This window comes from Pelodiscus sinensis, chromosome 3 (genome assembly GCF_049634645.1).
Source record: "Pelodiscus sinensis isolate JC-2024 chromosome 3, ASM4963464v1, whole genome shotgun sequence".
NCBI lineage: Eukaryota > Metazoa > Chordata > Testudines > Trionychidae > Pelodiscus > Pelodiscus sinensis.
The window spans coordinates 12,768,277-12,779,186 of NC_134713.1; positions in this window are offsets into that span (position 1 = coordinate 12,768,277).

The window sequence follows — 10,910 nt, forward strand, 5'->3', positions numbered from 1 at the left end:
CATCTCAGAAAAGATATATTGGCATTGGAAAAAGTTCAGAAAAGGGCAACAAAATGAGTAGGGGTTTGGAAAGGGTCCCATATGAAGAGAAATTAAAATGACCTGGACTTTTCAGCTTAGAGGTCTATAAAATCATGACTGATGTGGAAAAAGTGAATAAGGAAAAGTTATTTACTTATTCCCACAATATAAGAACTAAGGGTCACCCAATGAAATTAATAGGCAGCAGATTTAAAACAAACAAAAAGAAGTTTTTCTTCACTCAGTGCACAGTCAATCTGTGGAACTCCTTGCCAAAGGATGTGGTGAATGCTAGGACTTTAACAGGATTAAAAAAAGAGCTAGATAGCTTCATGGAGGTTAGGTCCACCAATGGCTATTAGCTAGGGAGAATGGGAATGGTGTCTGTAACCTCTGTTTGGATATGGGTGACAGGCGAGGGATTACATGATTACCTGTTGTGTTCCTTCCCTCTGGGGCATCTGGTATTGACCACTGTTGGCAGGCAGGATACAGGGCTGGATGGACCATTGGTCTGACACAGTATGGCTGTCCTTATGCTCTTATGGCTTCTAGGCAGATTCTTTTAGTCCAAGGGTCGGCAACCTTTTCAAACCAAAGAGCCAAACTACCTCAAAATTCAGAACAAGCGATCAACAAAGAGCCATATAAGAATGCCTATTTGCATGATTGAAAATATGCAACTTAATCTTATTGATAATTGACATGATGATTAATAATAGCACAACTGAAACGTACTCACAGACTTTATTTAATGGGAATTCTGCAGCTGCATCTTTTCACATATTTCTTTGAAATTTACATCATAACTGGTCAAATTCAGCTTCATGCACACATTCAGGCTGTCTTCTGTCAATCTTATGGCAGGGAGCTGGGGATGTGGAGGTGCAGGAGTCAGGGCTGGAGTGTATGAGGGGCTCAGGGCAGGGGATTGTGTGTGTGGGAATGCAGGAGGCAAGGCCAGGAAACTGGGGGTGGGAAGTAGAGTATGTGGTGGGGGAAACCTGGATTACCTTTCCTTGCCAGGACTGGGCTTCTGCACCTGGGACGCAGTGGCTGGATGAGGGGCAAGGCTAGGATTGCCACAGCTGGATCATGGCCTCCCCTTCTACCCATGCCAGGTTCAGGACACTGCGGCAGGCTGGGCCCCAGTTGGGGCCTTGTTAGCCAGGCTGCCATGGGCAGCTGCACTGGGCCCCTGCCCTCCCCCCCCCCCAGCCCCCGCAGCTCCAGCACACACAGCAAGCCACGCAAGGCTGAATTACCCAATTGGCAGACTAAGCACGTGTTTAGGGCACTATTTATTGTGTACCTGAGGGATAGCCTATTTATCGATTCCATCCTTCCAAAGAGAATGTTAAGGAAAACAAAACCTCAGGGTCAAATACTGGAATATTTTCTCAGGTCTTACTCTGGCAAAACTGTTACACTTGTAGAAACAGAGCTAGCAGAATCTTGTTTGGAGGGTAAGGCCATATGTTGCGTTTATTGTGAAGGCAGAATTCATTTTGGATGCCATGCTACTAAATTTGGCCACCAGACATACACACACTCATATACACAGTTCTACAGATGGGATATAATTACCAGCTTCCATTGCTCATGCTAGTCCACTGGCTGAGTGGTCTAGACATGAAGAGGAAAGCTGGGTTGTGTTGGTGCGCACTGATGCTACTGGAGAACGATCGTAGAACCAAAGGACCCAATTCTATGGTTTTGCACCCATCTTTTTATATGTTTTAGTCTTAGTTTATAAATCCCATCCTGTCCCACTGCCCCAGGACTCTGTGACACCATGAGTCATCAGTTAACAGCAGATGGGACTTTGATCTTCTCTGTTCTCTCTTTCTTAGGTGGGTTCTTTTGCAGGGCTCACTCCCATTGTTCTTCTGCCATCAAAGTGGTGCTGGCAGCTGGTCATCCAGACAGGCTGCCTTCAGGGACTGATCCCACTGCATACATAAGGGGTGGGGAAACCTTTTTTGGGTCGGAGGCCACTGACCCACAGAAAAATCTACTGGGAACCGCACAGAAGTGAGAAGTGCCCCTGACTGAGAAGGAGAAAAACTCCCCGCATTCCCCTCCCACACCAGAGAGTAGAGAGGCCCAGCCTAATAGATTTTATGTGCTCCAGCCTGGCAGTGGGTAGTGGGAGGGCTGGAGCAGCAGCACAGGCTCCCCAACATGCCAGTGGGGAAAGGAACAGGGACTGAGCCTTCAGAGCCAGAGCCAGCCAAGCCAGGAGCTACATCTGGCCCCAGGGCCTGAGGTTCCCCACCCCGGCATATATCTTCACTTTCACACTTCTAAAGGAGACTACAGACACACCCCTAACTTTAAATAGAGTCAAGGAAGTACAGAGTTTAAAATGGGGTTTCAGTTATAATATATAAAAAAAGTTACAGATTCCTTAAAGGCAATTCTTAACAAATTAATCCAAATTCTATTCATAAAAATTGGGCTGCAATTCATGAGGCTACATAATGTCACAGTGGTAGATATAATTCAACAAAAGGGCAATTTCATTCTTCAGCCCTACAAAACTTGTATTGAAGTCAACAAGAGTTTTTGCTGATTAAGTGTAATCCACTGGTAAATGTATGTTCCAGGTCCTTTTGCCTGACGCTGAGAATACGAAAGGTTTCAGGGCCCAGTTTTGAGAATTTAGACTGAAATATTTATAGCTGAGAGTTGCTGCTAACCTGCACAGAATTAGTCAACTGCAACCAAAACACCATCTTTTTTTAACTGACAGACCAGTATTATGTGCACCTTTTCATCTAATAAAAGGCCAATAAATCCCCCTTAGAAATGCATTCTATCCACCTATGCTCTTACCGTCTGTATTTTACAGAGGGGCTGTGTCTACAGTGGCCACTTATTCCGGAAAAGCAGCCGCTTTTCTGGAATAACTTGCCAGCTGTCTACACTGGCCGCTTGCTTTTCCGGAAAAGCAATGAAGATCTAATGTAAAATCGTCATTGTTTTTCCGGAAAAACTATGCTGCTCCTGTTCGGGCAAAAGTCCCTTTCCAGAAAAACTGTTCCGGAAAAGGGCCAGTGTAGACAGCCCAGTAGTCTTTTCCTCAAAAAAGCCCCAATCGTGAAAATGACGATCGGGGCTTTTTTGCGGAAAAGTGCATCTACATTGGCCACGGACGCTTTTCCGGAAAAAGTGCTTTTCCGGAAAAGCATCCTGCCAATGTAGACGCTCTTTTTCTGGAAATACTTATAATGGAAAACAGTTCCGTTTTAAGCATTTCCAGAAAAGGGTGCCAGTGTAGATGTAGCCAGGGTGTTCTTGGAATCTGAATTTACTGGTTCTTTTTCCACAGTGAAAAGCTGTTTGTAATCATAGGAGCTGCTCCATCATCTGTACATGAAAGAAACTGGCAGTTCCTGCTATATGCCCTGCTAGTTTCAGACCTGAGATCTCTTACGTTCCATCCCTACTGTGGGAAATTCCCATAGGAGAAATGGACCAGGAAGGCTCCTGCTTTCAAGGGTACCTACAAACAGTCACAAGAAAGGAAAAGCTGACATATAGCCCTACAAGAGCCCCTGTTGCTGTTATATGCTGTCACAAATATGGAACAGCTGTTTTCCACCCCAGCAGCTGTTGCACATGTTGCCAAAGGGATGAATCAGAGCTGGAAGAGACCTCAGGAGGTCATCAAGGCCAGCCCCCTGCCCAAGGCAGAACCAATCCCAACTAAATCAACCCAGCCAGGGCTTTGTCAAGCAGAGACTTAAAAACCTCTAGGGATGGAGATTCCACCACCTCCCTAGGGAACCCATTCCAGTGCTTCACAACCCTCCTAGTGAAATAGTTTTTTCCTAATATCCAACCTACATCTCCCCCACTGTAACTTGAGACCATTGCTCCTTGTTCTGCCATCCGTCACTACTGAGAACAGCCTTTCTCCATCCTCTTTGGAACCTCCCTTCAGGAAGTTGAAGGCTTCTATCAAATCCCCCCTCACTTCTCTTCTGCAGACTAAACAAACCCAAATCCCTCAGTCTCTCCTCATAGGTCATGTGCTCCAGCCCCCTAATCATTTTGGTCACCCTCCGCTGGACCCTCTCCAATGTGTCCACATCCTTTCTATAGTGAGGGGCCCAGAACTGGACACAGTACTCCAGATGTGGACTCACCAGAGCCGAATAAAGGGGAATAATCACTTCTCTGGATCTACTGGCAATGCTCCTCCTAATGCACCCTAATATGTCATTCACCTTCTTGTCTATAAAGGCACACTGTTGACTCATATCCAGCTTCTCATCCACTGTAATACCTAGGTCCTTGTCTGCAGAACTGCTACTTATCCATTCGGTCACCAGCCTGTAACAATGCTTGGGATTCTTCAGTCCCAAGTGCAGGACTCTACACTTGTCCTTGTTGAACCTCATCAGATTTTTTTTGGCCCAATCCTCTAATATGTCTAGGTCACTCTGGACTCTATCTCTGCCCTCCAGCATATCTACCTCTCCCTCGGCTTAGTGTCATCTGCAAACTTGCTGAGGGTGCAATCCATCCCCTCATCCAGATCATTAATAAAGATGTTGAACAAAACCGGTCCTAGAACAGATCCTTGGGGCACTCCACTAGAAACTGACTGCCAACCTGACATGGAGCCGTTGATCACTACCCATTGGGTTTAACAGTCTAGCCAGCTTTCTATCCATCTTACAGTCCATTTATCAAATCCATATTCCCTTAACTTTCTGGCAAGAATATTGTGGGAGACAGTATCAAAAGCTTTGCTAAAGTATTGTTGTACCAATAAAAGCAAGCAGGATCTTATGAGAGGGGTTAAGGCAAAAAACCGCATTTATTGTAAAGATAATAATTTTATATATATATATATATATATATATATATATATATATATATATATATATATATATATATATATATATATATATATTCATTCAATCATTCATCCATTCATTCAGGTTATAGTTACCAGCCTGGAAGTTGCTTGTGATAGAATACTGGCCAGGTATTATGTACACAAGTGATGGTAGTGGGGAGCGAAGTCCTGATCAGATGCGCATCTGAAGCTCCTGGTGGGCTGGCAGCAGAATTTTGGACTCTGACTCCATAGTCTTTTGGTCAGATCTTTATAGGAATTTCTTCCTATGCCAGTCTATGGGAATTGCTGCATCATGCTGATGTCTTCAGGGTGGCTGCCAGGTGCTTGTCAGTGATCTCATAGGGTGGACCTCCAGTCTCCAGTTTTTCTCCACTTGACACCTTTTGGTTGCACTGGCACCAGACGCCTTCTTCAGCCCTTTGATGCTGCATTCTCAGGCTGGCACCTCCATTCATTCATTGTCCAAGAACTCTCTCTCTCTTACATACATTCCCTAATTAGTGTTTCACATACAGTATTTTGTATATTTTGTATAATAATAATTTTACATGTACAAGAGTTGTAGTTACAAAAATTTACAAAAGTTTCTGGGTGGCATTTCTTAAAACATTCTCTCTCTGAGTGCTGAGTTAGTTACTGTTATAGTTACAATATTTCACATTGCGATTAGGGTTAATTGCTTCACAATGCTTTGAAGAGAACTGGAGGTCAATTGTGTAACAATGCCCTTAGTCAATTACAGGGCTTGGCTCCCAGAGCAGAGTTAGTGGCTTGACAAGCAGCCACTTGCAAAAGTTTGAGCGTGCCCTGGGACACAAAGAGGGGAGCTGTTTCTGGCTACATAGTATATTCTTAACAGTTTTAAGTTACATGACCTAATATTACATTCCTAACAAATTATATTCTAGAGGGGCAATAATTATAAATCTAAACATTTAACTATCTTAACAAATAATAATAATAATATTAATAATAATCTAAACACTTATCAAGCTTGATAACACTAAATCTAAACATTTTAACAAGAATAAATCTAAACACCTATATGCTTCTTCTACTTAACAAACTTATACTACTTAGACTTTTAGTTGTGGGGAACAAATTATGGGGAGTCACTTCCACTTGGGGGAATCATTTTTAATACTTTAATATGTTATCCCTACAGTATATCACATCCACTGACTTTCCCATATCCACAGAATGTGTTACCTCATCATAGAAGCTAATCAGATTGGTCAGGCACGACATGCCCTTTGTGAATCCATGTTGATGGATAGGTGTTGGATAGGTGTTGATGGAACAGGGATGCTTAGGTGGAAGTTCTCTCACTGCAGAAGCATGGCCATGGGATTAGGAGGAAGAAGATCTGACTTCATCACATCAAATCCATAACCACACTTTTTTTTACATAATTTTTTAGGCATTGTTCCAGATAGCCTAATGTTCACAAAATATGTCATTGACCTCCGTGGGAACAGAGGTAGGCATAGGTGCTGGAAGTAGGGGTACTTCTGCACCCCCTGGTTTATAGTAGTTACTTGGAAGATCCGTGATTACATCGATGCAAATAGTCTTGCCACGGATGCAGATCTCAACTTTTTCATGCCATCCTGTGTTGTCCAGTTCTCGTCCATGTCCTTCCATGAATCCTCCATAAAGGATCCACCCAATGTGCTGGAGGCCTTCCTCTTGTTCTCTTTATGTCTTGTGGATACCAATGAAGTATATGCTCTGTCTAGCTGTTGTCTGTCAGTCTCACTAAGTGGCCAGCCCATCTCCTTTTCCAATCGTATGTAACTTGGAGGATATCATTGACACCGCTGCTTGAGCGCACATTGTCAATAGTAACATGCTGTAGACTACTTACACCCACCAGGCGTCTTTCCATTGTTCTTTGGGTGGTGTGCAGCTTTAATTCTTCTGTAAGCATCGTGTTCCAGGTTTCGCAGCCATAGAGCATTACCAGAAGGTTATGGGTGTTAAAGAGACGGGCTTTCGCAGTGATGGATAGCTAGTGTGTATTCGTTATCTTGCCATACAAACGCACCTCTTTGGCCGAAGAGACAAAGTCAAGGTGAATGGGTGAGCAGGGAAATTAGGCTAAAGGGCAGCATTCCATGTTCTCTCCCTCATATTGCCCCCTGCTCATTACAGCATCTCCTGCTTTCCCACCTATGCACCCTGCTTTGTAACTGGCTCGTGATGGCTCTAGCAAACATAGCTCAGCACATGCAGAACTGGAGTCACTGGCTGCTACGCTGTCATAGCTTATCACCTCCTGGTTGTGCCAGGCATTTGGGGAGATGTTTCTACCAAAAACTGCAAAGAAGATGTAACGGTGTTGGAGCTTGCATCAGGTTGCTACGTCCATTGAACATGCTAGTATAACCCTGGTGTTTCCTGGTATGGAACATTGCAAAGACATGATTGTGAGTGGCATCCAGATCCAGTTTTTGGAACTGAGGGGAAAGAGTGTGGTCTTGAATCATCTCTGATAGTTGTATTGTGTAGTCCAGTACATACCACCTTAGGACACAAGGAATATCTACTGTGCTCCATTGGAAGCACAAAACCCTTAGCAAATGGTAATTGCAAGGGTGAAGCAGGGGTGCTGACAGCCACTGAACCAAACTTTAAACCCTGTATATAATGGAAACACTTCAAGACAGGGGGTACTGCAGAGCCCCCCTCCTTCCAGCACCTATGAAGCGAAGACACAAATAGTCATGCAGCAAAGGCAGACATGGTCAACAGCTATTTCTGTGGTGCATTTGAAACAAAGCAGGAGGAGGGGAGGCAGCATCTGCTAAAAATCTTACATTTTCAAATCAATAAGCCAGGGTAACTTATCCCCAGGAATCCCAAAGGAACAAGCAGAGGAACTCTCTGAATCACTAATGATGATTTGTAACATCAGTGAAAATAGGGAAATGCCAAAGGTGTGGCAGGCTGCCAACTTAATTGCAATATTTAAAAAGGGTAAAATTGGTGATCCAAGTAACTATAGAGCAGTTACACTGACATTGATCTTGGCAACATAATGGAACAGTTCATTCAGGACTCTATCAACAAAAATTTAGAGTCTAAAAATAGAAGTAATGCCAGCCAATATGGTTTTATAAAAAGGAGGGCTTGTCAAAAAGTGTCCATTTTTGAAAAGATTTCAGATCTGAGTGGTAAAGAGAACTGTTGATATAACAGAGGGGTAGCTGTATTAGGCCAGATCTACAGTAAAGGAGAAGGTCAAATCAAGATACGCAACTCTAGCTTTGTTAATTATGCAGCTGGATTCAATGTGCCTTGATTCAAGTTTCTCCATTGTCCCCACAGTGGGAGGCTGACAGGAGCAAACACTCCTGTTGGTTTCCCTTACTCCTTGCAGGAGCAGGAGTACCGGCTTCTGATGGGGGTGTCCTCTGAGTTTTGATTTAGCAGGTCTTTACCAGACCTGCTAAATCAAACTCCAGAAGATTGATCACAGACAGCAGCATTGATCTTTCCTGGAGTGAAAACATGGCCTTAGTCTGTATCTGTAAAAACAAGGAGTCCTATTGCACCTTAAAGACTAGCAGGTTTATTTGTGCATACGCTTTCATGAGTCAAAACCACTTTGTCAGATGCAACAAATCAATCTCTTAGGGTATGTCTACACTACCCTCCTAGTTCGAACTAGGAGGGTAATGTAGGCATACCGCACTTGCAAATGAAGCCCGGGATTTGAATTTCCCGGGCTTCATTTGCATAAGCGGGGCACCGCCATTTTTAAAACCCCGCTCGTTCGAACCCCATGCAGCGTGGCTACACGGGGCACGAACTAGGTAGTTCGAACTAGGCTTCCTAGTTCGAACTACCGTTATTCCTCGTGGAATGACTCACAAAACTTTGACTCACAAGTGTCTTTGACTCACAAAACTTATGCCCAACTAAATCGGTTAGTCTTTCAGGTGCCACAGGACTCCTTGTTTCTGTTGACATAATATACTTGGATTTTTCAAAGGCATTTGACTTAGTGCTACATGATATTTTGATTAAAATCTCATTTTATATTGAATTAACAAGTACTATTAGAAGGATTAAATGTGGCTTGCAGTTAGATCTCAAAATGTAGTTGTTAATTGGGAGATATCAATGGCCATTTCCAGTTAGGCACCCCCAGACTGATTCTTGGCCCAATGCTACTTAATATGATCAGGAATGTAGATTATATGAAATCTTTACTGGTAAAGTTTGCAGAAGACAAAGATTGAAGGAGGACAGTCATTTGACTGGTTAAATGGGCACTGCCCAACAAAATGTATTTTAACCAAACCAAATGTATCTCAGAACCAAGAGCATAGGTTATACCTACAGAATAGGAGATTCTGTCTTGGAGAGCAGGGATTCAGAAATCACCATAGATAACCACCTCGACAAGAGGTCTCAGTTGTCTTTTCTGCTCAGTGGAGCAATGCTTGGGCAAAAAGGGCTGATGTGATCCTTGGATGTATAAAAAGGGGAATATCAAGCAGGAATAGGGAAAATGTTCTTGTTTGTATACACAGCATTGATAAGACAGCTATTTGAAGAGTGCATCCAGTTTTCGTCTGCATACTTTCTGAAGGGTGTGGAATTACTGGAGGGAGTTCAAAGGCAGGCCACAAAAATTATGCAGAGGTTGTAAAGCAACCCTTATGATGTGAGGCTTAAACTCAATTTATTGGGTTTCTCAAAGAGATAGGGTTGCCTGATGGTTTCAACAAAAATACCGGACACACTTGACATTACATCACAATCTATATTACATCTTATTTAGAAAATACCGGACATATATATTTTCTCATTTATATTTTCTCAATTTGTTTCCTGAACAGAAAGCTCAAATAGCAGACTGTGCGGTTCAAAACCAGACACCTGGAAACCCTGAAAAGAGATGGCAGAATGGTAACTTGATTGCTGCATGCAGGTACTGACAGACTGACCAGAGATCTCATAGAGGGGGACTTTTCAACCCTGCTAACAAAGGCATAAGACAATCCAAGGGCTGGATGCTTCAATTAGATAAATTCAGCATTGAAAGAAGACGCAGTGTCCTGGTCACAAGGGTGATTAAGCATTGGAATAATTTATCAGGAGAGGTGGTGAATTCACTGTCACTTGCAGTCCCTTGGAAAGGAGATTAGATATCTGTCTAGTACACATGCTCAAATCCAGCTGCAGGGAACAATTCTATGGATACTGGAGATCAAACAAGATGATTGTAGTGATATCTTCTGGACTGACCTTAGTGTGTGAAAAACAAATCCCCGTAATTAATGTACTCAGCCCAGTTTTTGCTAGACTTTAAGTTCCATGGGATGGGCTGTGTCTCTCAAGCTGTGTGCACAGCACTCACACAGTAAATTAGGCACAGGCCTGCAGATGTGGGGTGGGGGAGCAAAGAGGGCAGTTGCCCCATGGCCTGGAAATTCAGTGGGACATGGAGCTCCTGTCTGCTGCTGTTAGCACAGTAGCAGCAGTGGATGGGAGCTCTGGGTCCCTCTGAATTGCCACCGGAGCATCGGTGCACCAGTCCACACTGCTCTGAAGGTTGGAGGTGGTGCGCTGTGGTCTGGGCCGCACTAAAGGTGGACTGTCCTCAGCCCCTCCCCTTTTCCCCTCAGCCCCACCCTTTCCAGGAACACAGAGCTGCTCCTCACACACCTTGCCCCAGGTTCAAGACGGCTGTCAGCCCTGCTGATTAGGCATAATTAGAGCTGATCAGGAATTTTCCAAAGAAACAGGGTTTAGTTGGAAAATGCCAAATCGTCAACATGGAAATGTTTGGTGGAAGCGTATGGGTTTCACCTAAGTGCCAGACACCAGGAGAATGCAGACTCACCTGGTCGATCTCAAAGGCAGCCCAGCCATGTGGACTACCTCAGAGAATATAGTGCCCATCTATAAAAAGGGAAATAAGAACAACCCAGGAAACTACAGACCAGTTAGTTTAACTTCTGTGCTAGGGAAGATAATGGAGCAAGTAATTGAGGAAATC